Source organism: Ursus maritimus, unplaced genomic scaffold (genome assembly GCF_017311325.1).
Source record: "Ursus maritimus isolate PB19 unplaced genomic scaffold, ASM1731132v1 scaffold_25, whole genome shotgun sequence".
Taxonomy (NCBI): Eukaryota; Metazoa; Chordata; class Mammalia; order Carnivora; family Ursidae; genus Ursus; species Ursus maritimus.
The window spans coordinates 33,565,289-33,586,413 of NW_024425008.1; the positions used below are offsets into that span (position 1 = coordinate 33,565,289).

The 21,125-nt window shown below is 44.8% G+C and overlaps 1 protein-coding gene and 1 long non-coding RNA gene across 4 annotated transcripts in view; one reads left to right on the forward strand and one right to left on the reverse strand.

Moving 5' to 3' along the window:
• FUT8 (fucosyltransferase 8) overlaps positions 1-21,125 on the reverse strand; it is a 411,868-nt gene that overhangs the window by 350,824 nt on the left and 39,919 nt on the right. The gene's annotated exons all lie outside the window — the stretch shown is intronic.
• On the forward strand, positions 161-14,568 carry LOC103672124. Of its 2 annotated transcripts, XR_571072.2 has the most exons (3): positions 184-292; positions 11,952-12,334; positions 14,251-14,568. It is a non-coding gene; the product is annotated as an uncharacterized LOC103672124 (long non-coding RNA). The 2 variants fall into 2 exon arrangements; XR_005837687.1 differs by lacking the exon at positions 11,952-12,334 and having other exon boundaries at positions 161-292.

The following is a 21,125-nucleotide window of genomic DNA, read 5'->3' on the forward strand; positions in this document are numbered from 1 at the left end:
TGCCCTACTTTATAATCTAGAGACCATACCATCTAACCATCCTTAGTGGTTGGCTGGCTTTTAGTTGAGTTTGGCCAATCAAAGACACTTGCCAGAGATTGGAGGGCAGGAAGAGAGAGAGGCTGGGGTATTTATTCACTCTCCTCTCTCCGGTTCAGCACTGTGGTTTGGCAATGGCTGCAACCTTCCCAGTCCTCCAGCTTCTACTCATGGCCCCCATTCCTATGGCCCCAACTCTCCCCAGGCTGTGGTGACAGTATTTCATCCCCTTGGCCCTTCAGGCCTATAGAAGGTAAGAACTTTCCACTCTGCTAGCGTCTGGATGTCTTAAACACTCTTGTGGCTTCCCTTTACCTTGATTGTGTCTCTTAAATAGTCTCTTCATTTGGACAATCCAAGTTGAATCCAGTCTTAGAGAGAGTAATATAAGCAAAGGCAAGGAGGAGGCCGTGTCATGATTGAGGAACCATGACTGCATTATGGGGAACATCATGGAGTGGGAATCTAGGGTAGAGGAGAGGAGTTTTAGAGAACTGGGGCTAGATTGCGAGGGCCTCGGTAAGGAATTTGGACTTTACTCGTGGGTAAGAGAACTCCAGTAGTAGTTACTGAGTGGATACAATCAGATCTACTAGTAGGTGGAGGAGGGAATGCAGAGGAACAAGACTGAAGGCTGGGAAGCCAGGTAAGGAGTTACTGCAATAAGGTCCTAAAATGGGGCCTGGATGAAGGCAGTGAGAATAGATTTAAAAGTGGTCAGCAATACAATCTATAGCGCGTGGCAAATAAGTGAATTGAGGGGGGATCCAAGGGAATTTTTAAGGGTGACTTCTAGGTCTCCAGCTTGGGAGAACGGTAGCCCTATAAACATAGAGGAAGAGGTTCTCAGGCTTGGGAACATGAGTTTCATCTGGACCACCTAAAAATTGAAGTTCCATGGACCATTAAGGCTGAGAAGCTCAGCAACGAGTTAAAAAATTGGGTCTGTGTAACAGGAATAACGTAAGAACTGGAGATAAAAGCAGATATTACAGAGTTCTTAGTCCTAGTGGTCCTTGAGAATCAGCTGAGGAGTAAATGTCAGGGTCCAACCCCCAGATCAATTAAGTCTGATTTCTGGGTGGAATCAGAAATCAGACTTACTTGGTGTCTATTTCAGGAGATTTCATCTGGGTTTGGATTTTTAGACAGCCCTCTCGCTAATTCTTAGTGCCCCCAAATCAAGAGCAAAACAGAAGCAGCTAAGAACAGATGCTGACCCGGGAGATGATAAAGAGTGGCAGATAGAGACAAAAACAGCAAGAAAAATTTTCATCAGGAGAGTGGATAAACACATCACATGCCACCGACAGGTGGAAGAGGAATGAGAAGAGGTCGCTACATCTGGTAAATAGGTTCTTACTGATCCCTGGGAAAGCAGTTTTAGTAACTGCAGCAGCCAGATTGCAAGAAGCAGAGCAGAGAGTTTAGATGAGGAACCAGAGGGAGCATAGACCACTCTTTCAAGAAGCTTGGTCCAGTAGATAGGAGAAAAGAGCCAGTAACTTAGGAACAAATGGTTTGAGAGAAGTTTTGTGGAACTTTATGGTAGGGCACTTCAGCTGACTAAGGTCAGGAAACATCAGAGAGGAAGAGGTGAAGATACACAGTGGAGGGTGGGTGGACTGGAAGAACAGGGCCACAGGGGAACCTGGGGGTGGTGGGAGGTTATCAGAAGAGTCCCCCCGAGCAAGGGATATCAAAGAGATAAGCTCTAAATTGAGAAAGGTTGAGGGAGTTTGCGGCATTGTTTTCATAATGCAGTGGACAGCAGGGGTGACTAGTGAGAACAAAGGAGGTAGATAGGAGAGGGAAAAGCCAGAGAACAGTTACTGAGAACTTTCCATGTGCTCGGCACCAGGCTGAAATTCTACCAAGTTACCTCATCCAGTAATTTAATGTACTACCGAAGGACAAATGTCACATGGGACAAGAAGCAAAAATTAGGCCTGTTCTGCCCGATTTCAGCCAACCAGTCACCTTGCTCCTGTGGTACCATTACTAATTAATGGCCCTTTAAAGCTTAACCTGCAATCTGTTTTAAGTTAAATGCTCATTTCTAGCTGAATAGGGAAAGATTTCAGCTATGATAATATTTCCTTAGTTTAGTTTAAGGAGAAGAGCCGTAGAAGAACATTTTAAAGGAAGAGAAAAAGCCTATTATTGAGAACGCTCCATTAGCAAGGGCAAAGAAAGATGGGGCTTTAAAAAGATAGTGTTTAATGGCCCAAGCTAATGGCAATTAATAAATATTTAGTAAGTGGAATTAACCTGCATATTTTTAAGTTCTCCTTTGAAATGTAAAAATGTTAACGTTAGATTACAAATCTATCAGGACTGTGCCACCTCTTTCTGTGACGCCTGGACAACTGTGTGAGCTCAGGGGATATCAATGAAAGATTGAGTCATCCACATCACCAGGCAGCCCCCGCCCCGCATTATTATCCATGCCGTATGGTACCGGCAAGCAGGCCAGTAAGCTAAATGGCTTCCAATTTTCCAGATGCAGATAGAGATAGGAAACTCATGATGTTGGGGGTCCTTTTCTCTCAGAAACACTTTCCAAAATTGGGATCAGTAAATTTAGAAGTAGCTGCCGAGGGTTTCCTTCCTTGACACCCCAGTGAACCGAGTTGGGGAATGTGCATAACTGCAAAGAAAGGCAGGAAAATTGACCAACCTGCTTGAATGAGCCTTGGGGAACCCCAGAGGGATGATCCTTCAGCTGCCAAAACTCCAGTGGGAATAGAGGTGGAGATAAGGTTGAAGAGGGCTGGGATGAACTCAAGGTAGCACCCCTACTTGGCTCTCCACAGCTTGAATACCGAACCACTATAAATTGTTTCTAATTTATTACTTATGTCTAGCCTACTTACAAAAAGCAAGTTTTACATGATCAGGCCTCCCTCTCTTAAATCCAGAAAGTATGAAGCTTTTAAGTTCTGTGGAAACTGGATCCCAGTTTACATCACTCACCATGCGATCTTAGATCTAAGCACAGTGCCTGGCACGTAAGGCAGTTGGCACTCACTAGATATTTATTCAATGTTTGCATTTTGTGCATATGATCCTGCTTTCTTGTGTTTCTACATATACTTCCTTGTAAAGTGTTTTTAAAGGTACTACTCTACTTTTCCACTATTCCTTCTGTGGAATAGTCTAAGAAAGACGTTGACGCTGTAAGGATGAGGCACTATGTAGACGCAAAGACATCTGCCTAACTCTCCCATGGACATCTTTTACCTATAGCCCTGGAAGTGTTCTAACAGAGGTGCGCTGCAGAAATATTAATCTGAAACTCCAGGGTTTTCTGTCCTCTGTCTCCTAAATAAATAGCTTTTCAAAGTGTTGTAGCTGGAAGACCGTCCAGGGTTGTAGCACCTGACATTTACTTAATGCATTTCTTGAGCGGAGTCTCCATTTCTCTCCTAGAGTCTCCCAGAGTTCTCCATTACATCTTGGGCGGGTAGATACAAGACAAACATTTTCATTTCGTCTCCGTTCTAAAAGGTCAAAATGATGACAAAGTCAGAAATAGAACCCACGCCTTTGGCTTTATTGCAGATTTCAGCCTCCTTAACCTTTGTCCAAACATCGGCTTCCTCGCAGCCTCTTCCTTAGCAGTTCATCTTCCTAACTCGTGACCACGCCAGCTGGGTGAGGTGACGCCTAGACTATAATAACAAGAATAGTAAACTTAATCTTATATAGGACCTTTCACACAGCTCCATTACAAAATGCTGGGCCGACTTACGAGTTGTAGAATTACAGAGTGGCGCTACTGAATTAAGTAACAACTGATACTAATAATTAGCTTAATTTATGGTCTAGTCGAACTGTCACAACTGAGGCAGCTTCCCCTCCACCCCTCATCTCCCTGGCTTTTCCTCCTCCTCCCTCCTCCTCTGGCAACAGCAACCAAATGATGTGCTGAGATGGTCACATTAGTCCATCATACAGTCAAGTCACTTCCTTTACTCTTAGCTTTACGACATTATTATATCAAGAATTTCCAACCTTTTTGGAGTTACATCACCCACCATCGTTTAATTTCACAACTGCTTCTCCTGACGGCATGCACTGGGTGGGAAGGGCATACCAGGATGAATTGAAATACCCCGAGACTCTGCAACAACTTCAGAAATGCGCTTGCTTTCCGCAAAATCAAGGTTGGCAATGACTCCTCTACATGGTAACCTTGGAAAGAGGGTTCTCCTCTCCACTTAAACCAAGGGACTAAAACTCAAACACATCAGCAGGGTACTATGGGGTCATGTGGCAGAAATTGGGAATGGCTGTTTTTCCAGTGTCTGTGCCTGGTAGCTTTCCTCGGACACTCTGAGCTCGTTGGTAATTGGAAGTCAATGACCAGTCAGAATTCAAGAATGTTCTTATATGAACTTGATCTAAAAACTCACGCAGCTTAGATTTCACACAGAATACCCAATTTTAACACATTTCATTATTATTATTTAATAACACATTTAACACATTTTATTATACCTATTATACCCACATTTATTTATACCCATTTTAACCCATTTATTAATCACTTATCTCCCTACATCCTGACCCCCAGGTTCTAAGTTCTGAAGCAGGAATATGGGTCGTCTTTACAATCAAAATAATGTAACCTGGTGACCAAACTCTCCAGGGCCACCAAAGCTGCTCCCTCTGTAAGATATGTTCTTGTGGCCAAACTGAATTAGGACTCAAAGGCTTTTTAAATGATCTGCTGCAGAGCGAGGGGTAATTGTCAGTGCCCTCTATGCTCTGATAAAATCGCCAATTTACCTGAATAGAATGTATCTCAATAACACTCCATGCTGGGGAGGGGGCCCCAAGCAGGAAGTAGCACTAACCATTTTATGCATCTTTTATTATTGCATAAAAGTGATTAACAATTTATTACTAGGTTAAGACATCAAAACAATTAAAATGAACATAAAAATCCAACATTGTCAGATTCTTCTGGACTACTGGAGAGTAACTGACATATTCATATTCCCCCCGCCCCCGCCCCATGAAACTCTTCACAGGAACTCATGTTTCTCTCTAATACCTCCCTACCTAGAGGTGACAGATGGGCCCAGATCCGAGTCCCATCAAGCTTGGGAGTTGCTTTTTTATTTTTGTCAGGGGGAAGAGGTCTCTTTGTTTTCCTGAAGAAGAGCTTGTCTGCTATAAAAGAAAATGCGTGCTCTTTAACTGTGGACTGAACCAAGACGGATTTCCCATTCTTGCCTCTTGCCACCATATATTTTTTCTGATTTGGTTTGGCCGATATCACAACCAAAACAGAAGCCTTCCTGACAACCACCCTCCCAATTCCACTGCCCTGTAATATCTGCTAGAAAAATGATTCATTGTGTAAAACCATGTTTGGCAAATAGAATGGGAAATTTCTGTTTGCTGAGAGTTCTTTGGTTTTACCCTTTGCTTTCCCAGAACGAACTCGGGCCCTTTCAGATTCTTAAAATCAAAGAGGGCCGAAATCCTTCTCTACAAGTCAGTGTCTGACAAACATGAATTTAAATTCACTGGCACCACTCACTTGCCACAAGGCTCCCTGAGCCTATTTCATCATCTGTAAAATGGGGCCAAGTCTAGTGAGAGCTGTTGGCACTCCTGCCCCATTCTTGCTATTCACTGCCAGTCCTTGGCGATCAGCAGCCCGAATTTTACTGCCTATAATATTTACCACAGGTAGCAACTAGTTTAATTATGACAAGAGTTGATAGAAAATCATTTTTGGAAGTAATTGGACTACTTTTGAAATTCCCTGGGCTCGTTTCAGAGGTTGTTTCCAAGAAAACAGGCAAAGACCAGAGTTCTCAGTTCTCCTTGAGCCTTGGGACCTCTCACCTTCCAACTTAACAAATGACCCTGGATGTTTATTTATTAGTGACTGAAGAGCTTTTGTAAACCAATTACCATGAGTAAACAGCACTTATTGTAAAGCAATAAACAACAATAAACCTTGCCCTTATCTAAATTCATTGCTCTAAGCCACAGACCTGCAGGGAACAGTTAGGTTTAAAACTCACAGTTGGTTAAGATTGAAGATTTATAGACACTCCAGTCCAGCTCTCCTTGGGGAGCCAACAATGCCAAAGTACCAAGTCTAGAAGGCCAAATAACCTACATAAGGGTCACCTTTGGTCTTTCACTGGGGGCAGGAGAGCAAAGGGAGAAGAAAAAATTCTGGGTTTATCCAAATACCCTTTTTCCCAGGACGTATGAGTATGCAACACATTACAACCAATTTCTCCTCCAGGTATAGTGACCAATAAAATAAATGGAAAAATCACTGTTGCCAAGTTACACAGGGCAGATTGAACACTCACATTTATCTCTATTCTTACAAAACAAATTCAGCAAAAAAAAAAAAAAATTTTTTTAATGACATAAACCCACAAAGACTAAAAGAGCACTAGACAAACACACAGCAAATGAAAGAAAGAAATGATATTCAGAGGAAGTTGAAACCTAAACAACCTGGAGAAACAAATCAGTTAGAGTCACAGAATCCCAAAGACTCAGACGCTGGGGGCAATGGATACCTCCACGGGTCAGAGTTCTGGGCAGGCCTGAAAACAGAGGGATTGGTTGAACGTTGAAATAAAACCCATTCAGACCACTTCTAGTTCCCCTACCCCTCCCCCACTCCTCCAGGATTCTGTTCAGGAAAGGTACAGCAGACGCTTTGAAGAAGGCAGGACGGTGGCCCTGAAGATAGTCTGCACACCTTCCTGCTTCCCACACCTGGCTTATAGCACGTCAGCAGTGGGCTCATAACCGCAAGGGCAAACTGAAGGATTTTTCTCTGAGAAAATGGACAAGCCCAAGAAAAACTGAGGTCCTATTAGTTGACTCAGATCCTAACTAGGGTGACCAGATTTAGCAAATAAAAATGCAGGATGTGCAAGTACATTTGAATTGTAGATAAACAACAGATAATTCCTTCATATAAATATGTCCCATACAATATTTGGGGCATGCTTATATTAAAAAGTTATTTATTTTGGATCCAAAATCCAAACTGAACTGGGCATCCTGTATTTTACCTGGCATTATGTCCCCAACCCCAAATTCCAGTTGGCTTCTTGGTGCCTCATTCTTCCACAAGAACAGAGCCTCAGGACCATCAGATGTGTGAGAAAGGCCCCCAGCAGGAAAGACAGAGAGGTCAAAACCAACAAGGACACCTGAAAGAAACAGAAACAGGGAAGGCAAAGGAGAGAACTAAATGAAGGAGAATGAATGTCATCTGGAAGATAAGAGAAAACTCGCTTCCACAAAACAGGAACAGCATTCTATTAAAAAAGGAAAGAAGAAAAGAAGGAAGTGAAGAAGAAAGAAAGTTCAGAAAATGAGAGAACACTTGGTTATTGAAAATACGATTTTTGAAATTCAAAATTTACTGTAAGGGTTGGAAGATAAATAACGGAGTCCTGGCATGAGTGTTGGATGAGGACAGTATCCAAGGGGGGATACCCCAGCACAAGGCAGGAAAAGTACAAGATGAACCTGGACAATACGTTGTGCTGGAAAGCAAGAAAGTGCTTTCAAGAATGATGGGCATGTGTCAAAAGGACACAGAAGGCAACTTGAAGGGACTCCCACTGCCTAAACTGGGGACAATTTCAGCATCAAAATACACAATGAATAAATTAAAAGTTTGATGAGGAAAGGGATATTTGCAGAGTTTTTAATTAACTCCCCGCTAGCTACTTATTAATTATGAAATAAGTGTCCTGTTATTTCCAATGTGCCAAGATGGCGTACATCAGACTGAGGACCTCCTCTAGACTGAAGGAGACTGAAAGCATGATCGAGACAATTGTTCAAACTTGAATGCGATCTAAGTATCGGGTAACAGTAACATAACTCTTGATGTTTGTGACTGTGTTGTGGATTTTTAGGTTACGTCCATGTTTGTAGGAAATACACAATAAAGTCTGGAGGATGACAGAGGATCAAATCAACAATTCACTGTCAATGGTTCCAGGGTAAAACGTTCTATACACCGTCCTTGCAACTTTTCTGAAAATGTGTGATTATTTCAAAACCAAAAAATAAATACATCATGCAGTTGTCGGGATAATTAAACGGGCTCGTGTATATAAAAGACAATGTGTGTTACAGAACGGTGGTTTCCTGACACCTGGGTTTTGTGGTCCAGTAAAACCTGTCTTGAATTGGGGGCGCGGAGGCACTGTAGTCACCACCTTTTTATTTAGCCACAGAATGGCATGAAGAAGAATAAGACTACCATCCATTACTCCTATCATTTCATCAATGATATTTCTATGAGGAGCAACTCACTCGCTTTGGCAGGGACACAATCTCAAAACTTAAAAAGCAAATACATTTGCCGCTAAGTAAAACTTGGCACACTGCTCTTATTCTTGTTATTTTGCTATTGTACCAACTTGGGAAAATGTCTTCATGAACCAGACCATGTCCCTGTATTTGAAGCCCAGTCTCTCCCCTTCCCCTGCCCATTCACATATAAGGCTGTACTGTCCTATATGGCCATTAGCCACATGTGGCTATTAAGTACTTGATATAGTTTTTAAATGAAGTGTAAACATAAGTATAAAATACACACAGGATTTCAAAAACATGGTATGAAAAAATGTCAAAAATCTCCCCCAATAATTTGTATATTGTTTACATGTTGAAATAATAGTATTTGGGGCATACTGAGTTAAACATACTATTAAAATTAATTTCTCTTGTTTCTTTTTACCTTTGTAAATGTGGCTACTAGAAAATTTTCAGTTATGTATGTGGCTCACGTTGTATTTCCAGTGCACGGCACTGCTCTAAGGAGCAATCCTGTCTTTTCCAAATCAATTTGTACGCTTTTGTTGTGCAGAGCTGGGAGATGAAGAGAAATGGGGTTGGAGAGGTGGGAGGAAAGAGAAGAGGTGAATGAAGACGGGACATAAACACATGGCCTGGGCATTGAGGACAATTTGGGGGATTTGGTGGTAAAAGTCTCTGTCACATGCAAATTGAGGAAGAGAGAAAAGGGAATTTAAGAAGTGTCCTTTGGGTTATAAATCAGATTCCCTTTAGCGTTCTTTGAGAGATTTGCAGCTCTAAAGATTAGAACGCAGGTTTCATTTCTTCTTGGCTCTGGGATTACCTTCTTTGATTTTGATTCTGGGAAACTGGGCCTCTTGAGGACCTCAGGATTTATTCGGGTTACTTTATTATTCTAAATATTCATTGAATTAGTCCACAAAACTCTTTAGGCCTCTTTTTTCCATCCCTTTTCCCCATTCTTTCCACCCTGCCAACTGGGGCCTTGGGTAATATGAGGGTAGCTCGCTCAGTGCTGGAAGGACCCACCCACATTCCCACCCCTACCCTACCTGACCCCATCTCTTGTTTTGTTAGACCTCACACAGCCATCCTACGGGATTGACAGGTGCCGGTGGTCACATTCTAATGGAAGTCTCATCCCATTAAGGATTTCTTACCCACTAGGCTTGTTCTTAAAGGTGAAAAAATCATTTGCTTAATGAGATGTCACTTTCCTACCATCCTCATCCATTAATTATTCAGACCTTCCCTTTACACTTCCTCTGAGGCAAATGGTCTCGGACACACACGGCTTCCTCCCATGGGGAAATCCACCTTCTGAAATGTAGGAACAAGTCCTCAGGACAGGGGCAGAAGAAGGAACAGACAGCAGCCATAGCCAACCCCTCTGACCAACTCCAAGTGTGTCCGAATTCCTCAAGCTCTGGAGAAGTCTAGACAAGTGGCAGTTCTTCCAATAAATTGCTCAAGGACACCTTCCTCCCTTCGATTTCCCCTTCCTTCAGCTCTCCCCTTTCCCCCAACTTTTCTTTTCTAGCTCTCTCCAGCACTTGCTTCTTCCTCTCCCTCTCCCCCTACAGAAAGCGGCTGTATCCTCTTTCGAACCCTAGTGTGTAGGCAGGGCCAGTCTGCTCCTTCTCCAGAGGGCACTGCAGGGAGGCCTTTTCACTGGCTCTAGAATGAACAACTGGTTAGAAAGACTTCCAGTGTCCAGGATGTATTTGGAAAGTCCAAAGTATTTTGAAGGGTAGGAGCCTCTCTCAGGGCTCTAAAAGCTTAATACTTTACTAAACTGCCTAATTTTACTGGATGAAGCAGGCCTTTTCAGGAGTCCACTCGGAGGGCTCCCTCAGCTTGGCTGCCACCACTGACAGGGTGCTCCTTTGCAAAGGGGCACACAGTTGTGGCAGGTCATATCCTGAATTCTCACTCTGGCTCAGTGTATACCAGCAGTCATCTTTATAATGTCACCATAAGTAAAAGACTTGCTAAGCATTTCTTTTCTCTGCAAAATATCACAGAAAACCATCTGGGGGACAACTCTTTCTAAGGCCGGTTCGTTCAAGTCTCTCTCCAAATATCTCTTCCTCAGAGATGCCCTTCCTGACTACCTTGTCACTAGTAGCAATTCTCCAGCCCCAACTGCCCTGCAAACACTACAGTGGGGCGCTGTCATCATGTTTACCACTCCCTTCAATGTTCTTACTCATATTTACTCCAAGAATGTTAGAACATAAAGTCCATTAGAACATAAACTCCCGAAGAGCAGGAATATTGTCTATCTTACGCTGTCTCTCCGATGCGTGGCACATACTAGGTGCTCAATGACCATCTCTTGAATGGACGAGTGAGGTAATGAGAGAGAGCGAGCAAGGGGGAAGAATTTGGCTTCAGGAGTCATGCCCCTCTTGGCTCTGCAGGCAGCCAGGGTACCTGCAAATGCTCCGAACGTGCTGGATATTTAACAAAACCACAGTGGCTGAGGGCCTCGTAGGTACGCTGCCCTGCCCCATCTATCAGAAAGAGCAAGGTGGAGTGCTTTAACTGGAAATGATACTCCATTACTTTATTCCAAGCTGAGTATGGCCGAAAAGGGTAGAATACCCTGGAAAGGTACTTGCCAAAAGGATTAGAAGAGAGGGAAGAAGAAAAGATTAATGTGAAGTCGATCACTCTAAACTTCAAAAGGTACATACTGTACCTGGGAACACGGCCAAAACACAAGGGGTGGGTGTGGACCGTCAGGGGCAGGCCTTGGTGGGGAGAAGACCCGTGTGGCCCAGGACTGATGTGATATGGTAGAAAATAGGGCAATGGGGTCATTAGTGATACAGATGTACCTACATTTCAAGGAGGACTTGGGCCTATAGGAGGGTCATCCCGGATGCCTTTTTGGCCAGATTTCAGACAGAAATGTCTGGGGGCCTTACAGCACTCTGTTAGGAAGGGCATAAACCTAGCTGAGCCAGTCTGAACCGAGTAGACAAAGGCAGGTCGGGGACTTCCCTCCCTTTGAGTGCATCCGTGCAAGGGCCTAATGGTGTGGAGGCAGGATCCTGCCAGCTGGAGTCTGCTCTGTTGGGGCAAGAGAATGCTGAGAGGGAGGAGACTGCCTTGCACAGGTGTGAGCTCTTTATCCTCAAAATGGTTTGGGTCCAGTATCTTATTTTACACCCATTTCAAACCTGTGGGGCTGGGAGGGCAGTTACTGTTTTCAGGGCCATTTATGAGCAGGGAGACAGAGCTTGGCAACTTTGAGGCTTATCTAGAGTCAACTTGCTTAAAATAGCAGGGGAAAGGTGCTCTCTCTCCACCAGGTTTCTAAAATGTGGAAGCCCTGCATCAGAATCACCAGGGAGCACCTTTAAAATGACCCACCCCAGAAATCCTTAATCAGAGGACCTCTGGGGTCAGAGTCCAGAAATCTGCATTTTTCTTATGAATTCCAGGCGATTCTTATGCCTACTAATTATTTAGCCCGGCCTACCATCCTTAACTCTAAATCAGTGTGCAATCCATTGAGCCATTCGCTCAATTCTGAGCCCATCTATTCCTGTATTCTTTTTCTCAAATAGTCTCCCTTTGAACTGGAAACACAAGGAGTTCCTTAGAAGAGAGGATCGGGTGGTTGTAAAGTGAAGCACGAACGAACGTTGATAAGGCCTATTTGAAGCTCTGGTGAGGAACGCTTGTTGAAACAATCATAATTAAAGTGCAGACCGTAAAACACAGCAAAGCCTGGGAACATGCTCTTCAGTGGTTAAAGAGACATGCAACCCAACTAGCCGATCGAATGCTCTGGGACTAAAAAGAATTGACAAAGAGCTTCGGAGTCATTGCAACTGGCAGAACCAAAGCTCCATGGGCAGGCTGGGGACTGTGGAAACAAGATACGTTGCAACAAGTTCCAGAGCAAAACAAAGAAAGCATTTTCAAACAGCTGTTGGGAGCTTATAAAGTAAGTACGGGAGAGGCTCTGCCACAGCATCCAGGGCGGTTGAAGGAAATACCCAGGGCCGACGGAGAATGGATTCCCGGGCACAGGGGGGCGGCAGGAATCATAATCTGTATTTTAGTGTAACATACCATGAGCTTGTAGCAGTAGAAGCGAGTCGCTGAGAACAGCGTCCTTTACTCTAGTAATCCCTCGCATTTGCAGCATTCTTATGGCTTAAAATCCTCCATACAGCCTTGCCTACGTGACCCGACAGTACCTTAAAAATACAAAGCCCTGTCACTCTCCTTCGCTAGTTGTAATCTTCACCCCTGCTCTGCAATAGTCATCATCCCTGTTTTGCGAGTGAGAAAGTTGAGGCTCATAAAATGAAGGGATCTACAGAAGATCCCCCAACTCAGTTGTGGAGAAGCTAGGACTCAACTTCAGAGATCTCCCTTCCCTGCGCCCGGCTCCCTCTTACTCATTTCTGCAAGTAAATAAAATGTAGCTCGGGCAACCATAGCAGGTGAGGGCTGTAAGCCAACCTCCCATTTGGCGGATGAGAAAACTGAGGCATTGAAAGTACGATTGAGGCTCCGTGCCGGGTTGCGTGGGTATCAATAGGGCTCAGACACTGGGTCCCATCTCCGATCATCCAGTTCAGAGCATTCGTTCCACTCTGCCTTGCTTCCTCTCATAGTTTATGGGTCGCTAGATATAAATCACCCATGTTCATTTGGAGACTTGGAATAAGTACCCTTAAAAAGGGAAGTAGGGGAGTCTAACAGATTAAAAAGTCATTACAGTGATTTAAAAGGGCACCTCTGGCCTTTTACATTTAGTGGCTTTAAAAGCTCGGACCTTCCGGCTTCCACGCCTTGATATTAGAATCAACATACTTGCCACAGTGAGCAGTACAGAAATATTTGCTGAGTGGTGTCCAGATTTCTCCTATTGGTGTAGGTGGTTATAAGCCCCAGACAATGACAAAACTGCAAAAGTCGTTTTACGTTAGACTCTAGTACAGGGAGAGAACAATAGAAAGGAAAACTGGATTCAAAACATGATTTCTAAAGTTACCAGTTACTAGAAGCCACATGAGGGCTCGCCCCAAGACAAGGTAGGAATGAGTGTGCTTTGCAGGGGTGTGAACAGGTATGTGAACGCCCATGCTCGTAGCAGCATTACTCAATAGCCAAAAGACGGAAGCAACCTGAGTGTCCATCAACAGAAGAATGGATAAGCGAAGTGTGCTGTATTCGTACGTACAATGGGATGATCTGTAGCTGGGAAGAGGAAGGGAATTTTGACACGTTACAGCATGTCATTATTTCCATAACGAAGACATTTATGCTAAGTGAAATAAGCCAGTCACGAAAGGACAAATATTACACGATTCCTCTTAGATGAGGTTCTTACTTAGTGAAATTCATGCAGACAGAAAGTAGAATGCTGGTCTCTAGGGACTGAAAAGTGGTGAATGCGGAGTTAGTGTTTAACAGGTGTCAAGTTTCAAAAAAAAAATGAGTGTGCCTTTTTATTTTGTTTCCTCCCTCATTTCCTATGGGCAACAGGGCTATATGTCCTTGGGACAGCCTGGGGACTCCAGTTCAAGTTCCAGGTTTTTTTCCTCCCTTTTCAAAATGTCCGCTGAACATAGCACTACAAGCAAACAATAAGACAAATCCAGAATGTGGGACGTTATATAAGACAGGCTGGCCTCTTGAAAAGTCGGTGTCCCTAAAAAAGGAATGAAGGGGAGGTTATTCTAGATCGAAAGAGACATAACGAAACACAATGCATGCATGAGCTATGATGGGTTCCTGGTTAGAAAAGAAAAAAAAAAAACTCTAAAAGACATTTGGGGAACAACAGAAAAGGTGTGACTATTGACTTAGCATTAGGTAATATTTAAAGATGATTGTCATTTATTCTAGATGTAGTAACGGTATCGGGGTTGTGTCGGAGAGTCTCTTCATTCGGAGGACCTACATGCTGAAGTATGGAGGAGTGAAGGGGCACGACGTTGGCAGTTTTCAAATGACTGTGCACACAACAGCAAAGTAACTGTACAAAACCCACAAATAACAGCAAAAATGGCAATCATGAATAAACCAATTACTGAATCTAAATGATGTGTATAAAGGTGCTCACTATACTACTTTTTCAACAGTTTTGTATACTTAATAATATTTACTGTAAAATGTGTAAAAATTGAGTGTTCCTGCATTAATAAAGACGAAATCACTAATGGATACCTTCTCTCGTCAAACCCACCATCATTGCCGGTTACTGAGTGTTCAGGGCGTACCCGGCACTTTGCTAACCTTTTACACATTATTTCGTGCAATTCTCAAACACTCTATCAGGAGGGTACTTTCATAGTCTCACTTCTACAGATGAGCAAGATGAGGGGCCCAGATTATGTAGCTTCTCCAAGACTCTCAGCTCGTGAGCACAGTCAGGATCTGCAAACAGTCTCTGCAAACAGTCTGGCTGCAGACAGGATAACCACCTGAGAACTCCTGCAAGAACTGGAGACAATTTTAGGCTTTAAGGCAAGCCCATGACGGAGATGTGTCTGGACCAGAAAGCCTGGCAAAGCCCGTCAAGCTATGGCCATTAAGGGTATATTTCTTTTTTTTTTTTTTCAAGTAAGCTCTAGGCCCAATTCACAACCCCGAGATCAAGAGTGACTGAGCCCGAGGGGCGCCCCGAGGGTGTACTTAACCATGTAGGCGTCAGGTCTACTTGGGCTGCAATGTCCCCAGGTAAAAGCCTCTGTACCGGGATACTAGTGATGAATCTGGGTATTTTGCACCCCCCTGCCGCCCCACCCCTACTCAGGGAAATTCTGGGTGTTTTACAGCTGTTATCTCACCTGTAGTCTCAGGCAAACAGGGAGCAAGTAGAATTAATTATCTCTAGCTGCAGCTGCAGAGGCTCGCCTCAAGTTCTTGGCTCTGAGACCCACCTGGCCTTAAACAACGACAGTAACTACAACAGTTAAAATTTATCCAACACTTGCTACGTGCCAGGCACTCTCCTAAGTGCCTAAATATACTAACAAATGCCCACACCCCTGTGCAGTAGGTGTGCTATTATCCCCATTTTAGGGGATAAGAAACTGAGGCACAGAACATAAGTGCCCAAGGTCACACAGACCAGAAGTGAAGGAACCTGATTCCAGCCAGTGTCTGCTCATAGCTTCTGTTAATCCTGATGGGACCCAAGAGTCGCCTAGTGGTACTCGGCAGTCCCGGAGAGATTTTGTCTCAGTGTTTGCCCCTGACCATGGGAGTTGAGGCCTCTGCCAGTTATGTGAACCTGTGTTCTGATTCTCCACTCGTTCTGAACTTGGCCTTGAAGGTCTTGGTTTCTTACAAAACAGCAGTAACTCTTACGTGGTTTGATATCTGAGCTGATCACCCCACCTTGCTACCTGCCTCGGATGTGGTGGCCCTGCCCCTAACAAACCACAGGAAACCTGCAAGCTTATCTTCAACAGAAAGAAGAGAAGGCTTTCTGGTCACCGTCACCTGATCTAACCAACCACAAAGCCAGCCACTGGACCCAACTGCAAAGTGGGACAGAGCCAGGCCTGTCCCTCCTCTGGCCCCACCTCCTATATTCTCCCACCTGCCACTGTCCCACAGTGTCAAATGAACTCCTTCCACACAGTAAGCTACCAGCCATGCTTTTTTCATCTCCAGAGGACACATCTTAGGATCCCGTGCAGACAACAATATCGCTCCCAAAGGAGTAACTCTTTGGTGGCACAATTTCACGCACGACAATCAAATGAGGCTTAGTTTCCTTTCTGCCATTGGAAAAAAGATTTAAAAAGAAAAAAAAACCCACACAATTTCTGTTCCTGTTCACTGCCAACTAGCCTGACAAATCAGCCAAGGCTTTGTGTTCAGTGATCTCGGCCCCTGGTTCTGTCTTCGCTGGTGGCCACAGTTAGCGAATAGCTTTTCTCCAATTCAAGGGTCAAGCCCAAAAAGGAATTAAGCTGGAGGTGCTGGAGAGGATGGGGTGGGGACCAGTGGAGAGAAGCTGGGGCTTCCTGGATAAGGGACAGAGTTGACTTCTGCAAGCTTGGAAGGACACTTAAAGGGAGGTGTCCTCAAGTGCTGGACATCCGTGCCTTTGCTCAGTGCTCTGGAGGCTTTAGGGCTCTGGGGCGGCAGTTGGCGCCTGGCAGGCAGGCCTCCAAAATGTCTCTGCAGGAGGGTCTTAGTGGTGGCAATCTGGGGAGAGGAGGAGGCTGTTCTGTTTATGTGGCTCTATACATGGGAAGGAGCAAAAATTAATTATCTATAGTGAAGAATGGAAGACACTGACCCGGATTATTTGGGGGAAGGTCTAAAGTGTCCTCAAAGCTCCTTCCACCCTCCCTCCATCCCAGGCTTGGCCCATAACTAATGCCTCAGGGACAGTCTTTAATTATACGACCTTGAAAACACGGGCAAGGGCCTCTGGCAGAGTGTGCAGGCAAAGTAGACACTAATATTGGAAAGCTTTTAGTCCAATAGTTGCATCTTGTAACGAAAGAAGAAGTATTAATAATGGTGGCTATTTTATTGACTATCTCAGACCCCTGTTGCACTCTTCTGCTACCAAGTAAGCCTCTAGATTTTAGTACTGCCCAGGGGAGAGGAAGCAGGAATTTCGATAATAATTAATATCGAGGATCCCACCAGCCAGGCCAAGGTGGGGCTCAGAGCTTGATTCCAGTTGATGTGGAAGAATAAAAATTTGCTCCTTGATGAAGTGGAGCAAATTCATACCTGTTGTTTAGGCAGCAGTGGGAGGGCAGCAGTGGGGAGGAGGGGGTGGTTTGAGTGATCCTCAATTCATCAGGCATCTGGAGAAGCTGCCAGGCTCTGCCCTCCTCCGTTTGCCGTTAGTTGGCAAAAGACAAATTAGCCCAGTGCCTCCCGAGCCAGAGTTTGCAATGCAGAGTCTGCAAGAATGTTTGCTTGGGGAGCCGCACTGTTCTTTCTCTCAGCAGGTATAATTCCATCACATGATTGTCTTGGATCTGCTTTCCCTGCTCCAGCCCAAGCTTGCCAATTCAGACAAGCATCACTGAGAAATAAATAGTCCTTCTCTGTGTCAGCCCAGAAAACACTGGGGGTCTCTTCACATAGAATATAATGAGAATTTCCTGACTTCTGGAGTGAGAGAGGGCCTCTCCCCTTATCCTAAGGCCTGCACACTGAACTTCCTTGTAGCAGGCAACTCACTGGCCTCAGTGGGGAAGCCGGGCTAACCCTGCACCCCCCCTCCCAACCCTGTCCTGAGCTTTACAGGTCACTGGAAGACCAATCAAAGAAAGAAGACTTCAAAGAGAGGCAGAGGGCCCAGACCCAGGCCTCCATAGAGATAAGAACTGTGCTGCCTTGGAAACTTCCAGGACAACATTGCTGCGTCTAGCCCCAAGGGTTATTTCTGTTGCAGCATAAGGTTACCTTGGGCAGGTAACTATCACTGTCTGGGAACTGCAGACAAGGAAACCAATAGAAGGGGCCTTCTCAGCCCAAGTCCTAAAGGTTCAGCCACTCAGCCAGGAGAGGGAGAAGGAGAAGCCTCGTCAATGGTGGCTGCCTGCCCATTTGTACTTTGTATGGGGTCCTGTGAAGCCAGGTCAGGGTCTGACCTTTCAGGCCACAGATGTTCCCTCTGGATGTCTGTTGAGGGCTCCGTTGGCTTGGGAGACTCTGGGATTCTGAGCAGCCCGGACCGGGACCAAGAGAACTTAGATCCCGTGGTTAAGTTCCACGGACTCCTCGGGACTGGGGTCGGACTCTGTGTTGACCTAATGTTTTACCTGCTCTGAACTCTCTTAGAAGTGTTTTTAATTTAATAAGCCCCGATGTGAACATTTTCATAGCAAAAAAAAAAAAAAAAAAAGAGTTTTAAAACTCAGAACACGCCACCAACCAATTGTTCTCACTTGTCTGTTCCCCTGCCCTTTCCTTGTCTACACGCGTCCGCCCTTGATGTAGCACTGTTTCCTCGCACAGATAAGCCTTCCACTTTCCTTATTAGATAACGGCTACCACCGCCCTTCATTCTGTAGCTCGGTGCTCCTGAAAGCTGGGTGTGCGTCCTGTGGGATGTTTGCTTAAAGTTCACATTTCTGGGGCCCTTTCGGTGTGAGACTTGATTCTGTAGGCCTGGGCGTGGGACAAAGGATCCTGTTCCCCACCCCGGATACAAGACCGTAACATTTAATGACAATATGTTTCTTATAAACGTATGACAGGGAAATATAAACAAGACGGTAGGAAAGCAGATCACCTTACTGTTTTCTCCGGTGCTGGTGAAAATACACAAGGGCCGCCCCAGCTCCTTAGCCGTCTCTCATGCATGCTGGATGGTCTTCATGTGCCCCTCGAGATCCACTCTTCACCCTCTTCCACCTGCTCTTTGCTCCAAGAGGCTGAGCCACAGGGACTTGCGTTGATGGGCTCCTTTTGCCCTCCAGCCTCCGGGAGGACAGGCTGATGAGATTGGCATATTTATTTCTCTGGTTCCTTCCCAGGAGCCTGCCCTCCCCATCAGCTTTCTTTCTGGGCTCCCTTACCTGGTTCTGCCCCCCTTGCCCTTTCAGACCTTGTGGTGCTAAGGGTTCCCGCACTCACCAAACCAAGAGTAGGGCACCATCCCCTTTTCTCTGTCTAAGCCCAGCTTTTGGTTAGCAAGTAGTGCCCTTATCACGCTTTTCTCAAATGACTCACTGCAAGGCTCTCTGTTGCCAGGACCCTGATTGAGGTAAGCTTTAGAACATTTTGCTTTTATTGCTATTTCTAAATTAATATGGAGAAAATTTTAACTTAATTTTGCCCTTACCTAAGCTTCCGCAAGTGGGATTTTATTTTCCCTTGGTAAAATTTTCCCTTAGTAAAGCTAAAGTAGCTTATTTGAATTTTAAAACATAGAAAATAATTTGTGGTTGGTTGGGAAAAGGAAGATCCTTACTACTATTGCTTTCAAAAGATAATTTGGGGTTAATAGGAAAAGAATCTTATAAACTGTGCGTTTTGAACAAGACCTGCCACGTGGTTCTGAGGCATGCTGGTTTAAGGAGCACTGGGTAAGGAGGCCCTTCAAGCCCCTCACAAGCAGCCTGCTTCGGACAGCAGCAGCCCTTCTGAAGGGCGAGGGTGTCCCTCCATTAGGACCCATATCAATGAGTTTGAGATAAAACAACTTTATGTGAACGTACAGCCTGGTCTATGGATTTTGGAGAATCTATCCTTAATGCCTGTTTTTGGAGTCCAGGAAAGCTGTGCATACATTTTTTTTTTAAGTCTTAAACTCGAGGCTTTTTCTAAAATATACATTCCTCCATATTCCCTATTTTTAAAATTACCTATTTTCTCCCACGCTCAGCAGCAGCTCCTCTGTGAAGCTCTTGATCCTTGTACATCTGGAATGAGAATACCTCAAGTGGCTCTGCTTTGGCAGATGGTCCTGTGCCCAACAGAAGCCTTAGCCTGGATTCAGTCCCGTATCTTCTTTCCCAGCACAAGCACCTGACTCAGCCTCAGAAAGGCGGAAAAGGTTATAGGACATCATCCTAGTCTGCCTCCCCGGACTCCAGTCCCACCCACTTACCCTCTCCCAGTCTAAATGGACTGTCTCCCAAATTCAATCACTTTAAAGATATTCAATAGGAGATTGATTATAAACGTAGTGTGCTCGTTATTGTTCTGAGTTCCTTATTAGAAGCTCTTGCCAAAGGGCGCCTGGCTGGCTCATCGGTAGAGCATGTAACTCTTGATCTCAGGGTAGTGAGTTCAAGCCCCATGCTGGGACTTAAAAAATAAAGATTAAGGGGAAAAAAAAAAGAAGAAGAAGAAGCTATTGCAGAGTACTGTGAAATACCAAGCTTTGTTCCTATTGTCCATGCCCACCTCCTAGAAACATCTTACACGGATTAGACTAGGACAAGTTCCAGTACATGGGAACGATAGAAAAATCCGGAACAGAGGCCAAAGGTGACCTTGGGAATCAAATCCCCTTTATCTGTGTGTGTTCCCTGCTCTCCTCAACAACTTCACACTGGCCACTTCTTAACAGCTTACCTTAGAATTGCCTGTGATTTTCCAAACCTTATCTGCTCGGACTTACACCCTCTCTGCTTGAGGCTCCAAACGCTAGTTGTCAGGCTGCCCTGGCTTCCGTCCTCGAAGCCGTCCCAGCGAGCTCAGAGCAGCAAGCTGCTCCCTTGCCAACTCAAGCCTGGCCTGAGCGCTCTTCTGGTGAAAGGCGGGTCCTACCTGTCAGCTTCGTCTGACCCAAAATAATGAACGACCGCAGCCACTTACTCCCCAGTAAGCAGTAATAGTCAGTATCAAAAGTTTTGAGGCAGGTGATGATTTAATCAGAGCTTTGTTTAGGGATTTTTTTTTTTTTAACAGGCCATAATGAAATTCAGCCTTGCCCCTAGCATCTGTGGGGCCCAGGGCATGAGTGCAAATGGAGGCCCACATGCCACATGTCAAAAAGTTATAAATCAAACGAACAAACTATTAAATAAAATACATTCCCTCCCCCTATACTTAAAAATAAACCTTACAGTGTGAAAGGCCAAGTTCAAACATAGAATTACTGAATTTCTCCGAGTTCCACGTTGGGTAGAATGGGGGAAGGCTGGTCTCTGGGACCTGGCGCATTCTCAGTTCAAGCTCTGTCCCACATGGCAAGGGGCCTTGAGCACATTCAATAGCCATGTCCAAGCCCCATCTACATTCCCACTCCCACCTCACCCTATCCTCCCCAGTAAACAACTACCCCT